This window comes from Populus alba, chromosome 7 (assembly GCF_005239225.2).
Source record: "Populus alba chromosome 7, ASM523922v2, whole genome shotgun sequence".
In the NCBI taxonomy this organism is placed as follows: Eukaryota; Viridiplantae; Streptophyta; class Magnoliopsida; order Malpighiales; family Salicaceae; genus Populus; species Populus alba.
The window spans coordinates 944,951-948,393 of record NC_133290.1 but is presented as its reverse complement, the minus strand read 5'-3'; positions in this window follow the sequence as shown (position 1 = coordinate 948,393).

Sequence of the window (3,443 nt, the reverse complement as noted above, 5' to 3'; positions counted from 1 at the left end):
TCCAATATCCATCATCAAAGCCATATTGCATACAATTATATGGTTTTCTGACAATCCTAAAACCCTCATTAATTATCAGCTTTCATGAATTCTAATATATGCCTAGTTCATTTCTTAGTAGAAATAGAAATGAATTGGGTACTGTATGACACTGTGGTTCCAGAATGAGTCTTAAAATCTAAAATGAAATCATTTAAGCACAAAAACAAACCGTTTTTCTTTCCCTACCTCATGTAGAATAGGTTTTTTTTTTTATCATATTCCTAGTAATATTATTATAACTATAATTATAAAACTTGATTCAGCTCATGATCTTATTGATATTTGAGTTTACAGGTAGACACGTACGGTTAATCAAAGATTGACTCGGATTAATTCAAAACGATATTATTTTAATAAATTTAAAAAAAAATTAAAAAACAATATTATTTAAAAAAATAAAGATTATATTCAATTTAACAGATTCATCGAGTTTGACACACTAGTCAACTGGAATCAATATAAAACTTAAAATATGAATCAAATTTTGGATCTGATGTGCCACCAAAGTGACTCACTTATGGTTTTTATAACAATGATTATTTTGATAGCTCGAAAAAAGAACAAAAACACATAGATCAAACTATTTAAAGCCTTTGGGTCAGTAAGTACCCAGCAAGAGCCCAATAAGTTGGAAGCCCACAAACACAGACTCTGGCGTTAATAAAATCAATTTTATAGGGCCAAACCCAGTCATAAACCCAATACATTTTCTAGGGTTTAAAATCAGTGATAATTGTCTTATTGTATATATATATATCTCCACTTTAACAGAGCTAGGGTTTGGGGCGTGCTTATACATCACTGAAAACGAAGATCTCTCAAAATGGTACTAACTCTTTTACTCCTTTATACTTCTGCTTACATCTATTTTGTTTTGGTTGTTGCAGAGATCATGTTTCTTCGTGGTTTGTGTTATTTTCTTTGTTTTTTGCAAGACAAAACGACGAGTTTCTGTGAGTGTTTTTTTAGGATGTTGTGTTTTTTTAATGTCTATCTGTCTTTTGGTATCTGGGATTTTGTTGGGTGTTTTTGTATTCATTGTAACATTTTTGAAAGATTGAAACTTGGGGTTTAAGAATATAATGAGTTTTTGACTTTTTGATCGTGGAGCTCCTTTTTTTTGGATCTTGTTTATCGAGTTTCTTGATTTTTTGATAGTGAAGGAAACCCAGAAAAAATTAAAGTTGTTGTGGGATCGGAAGAGAATGGAATTAAGTGATTGGTTAATGTTAATAGGTAGCTTTATGTGTGAGAAAGAAATGATATTAGGTGTGGCAGTTGAAAATTGCCTGTAATTGTAGCTTTCTTATGTCGAAGTAGGTTTTAAAGCAGATTTACTGCAATGTGATTGTGGAGGTTTTTTTTTTTGGGATCATTTTTATGTCTGTGTGTTTGATTTACTGAATCTAGTGGTGCTCAAACGTTTAGTCTTAGCTCGTCGGGAACTGGGCATGGTCTAAGTATACGAATTTATTGAAAATCTAGGGTTCTTTCTAGTAAGACTCTTGAGTGAAAGATGTCTAAATTTAGAATAATAGAAAGGAGCCTGCAAAATGGAGAATAGAAGATAAAAGTATATGGGCTAGTAGAATTGAGTACATTTGTTGCTTTGCCATTTTGTTCCCTGTCCTCTATTTGTTATCAGATGTATAAATTGCTATTGACCCATGGGAAGATTTTTTTTCCCCATTTAAGCATCCTTTGCTCAATGTGAATTTAGTTTTTCAAGCTGCTTAATCTTGAATAGTCACTGGGTAGAGTTTTGGACTTTTGGATCTCAAATCTCAATTGTTTTGAGGTGTACGAATCTCTTGATGTTTTTAAATTCTTTTGTCCATTCTTCTGCATTGAAAAAAGAATTTTGAATGAGGTTTGAGAATGGTTGTGAAAATGGGTGGATGTACTTAATCATTGTTTTTTAGTCTATTCAGTATCGTAACATTGATAATTTATTTTATAATATATTTTTATTTAGTGATATTTTTCAATCATTTCTTTTTGTGCTTAGTGTATTTGTTTTGTTTTTTTTTATACACAGCCTAAAGCAAATCCATTTGAGATCAAGGATTTCCTTACTGCCAGAAGATAGAGCTTTAATTTGTAATCGCACGCTCTGTGAATGTGATCAAGAGGAGCAGAAGATGCTGTCAAATTTGTTCAAGGTTCGTATTTTTCTGCTTCGTATTTTTAATTTTAGTACCTCTACTTAAATAAACCCAATTTATTTTTGTTAAATGTGCTATTATGAGTTCAATTGAGTAACACTGAGATAGGCTTAAGACATAATGTTGAAAGCTTGAAGCAATCTCTTTCCTTTAAACAACCTGAAATGAAAACCAGGTTCAACACTTGAATATATCTCACAAGTTTTATAAAATCTAAAACATATAATAAGATCTTATCAAAACTATTAGAGTCACCGTTAGACAAAAATATTATTATTCACAGCTTTTATTTGATTTATCCTAGATGCTTCTCTAGTATTCTTAACTTGTGGAAATTTCTATAAAAAACTCAAATTTGTTTTTGTACATAGATAACCAATTTTAAGGAACATGGAGATAACCAAAAAATAAAACCACTTACCAACAAGCATATATGCGATCAGTGTAATAATCGACTTGAGAGGTTAGATGATTTTAGTTTCAAATATTTCTGCTATTGCAAGTTATTGTATGATGGTGTCTTTTTTCCTTAATCACTCTTCATTATTTGCCTGCAGGTTTTGAGTGTTCAAGACCTGTGAAAGAAGTAGTCTGGTCCAAGATTGTCGTTGATTTCTAGGAGAGATATGAACAGAATTTTCTTTCTCATGTTCCTTTATTAATGTTTAAAATACTTCCTAAAGGATTTTGCTTGGTATTTCACTGTGATTGATGATATTGGATCTTTTGGTAGTTAATGTCATCCTGAAATTTATCTGAAGTTTGTTGTATTTCTTTTGATTTTCTGTCATATAATGGTCTATACTCCATCTTTTTCCAGTGGCTTTCATAGTTTTTTGTTTCTAACAGCAAGTAAGGATGATGGTCAAACATCACTATCAATTTGGGTGATAACTTTCTTTTTGCATTTATCACTTTCGGGGTTAATAAACTTTGCAATGCTAATTTCAGGTTATTTCCTCGTCTGCAAAAGGCAATTTCAGGTAATTACCTGGTTTTCTGGCACCTAGGTTCGGCCAAAACCTTGCCAATTTCGGGGTAATAACTAGGTTTTCGGGTAAAAACTCTGCACGGAAACATCAGTTCGGGTAAATACTTTGTTTGTAAATTCGGGCAAAAATTGCATTTGAGTTTGTGCTTAGGGTCAATGGTAAACACATTCTTCCGGAACAAAGCAGCAAGGTCGTGCCTCAACTTTTGTTATACAAGCAACTATTCTGGCAGTAAGTTCTGCTA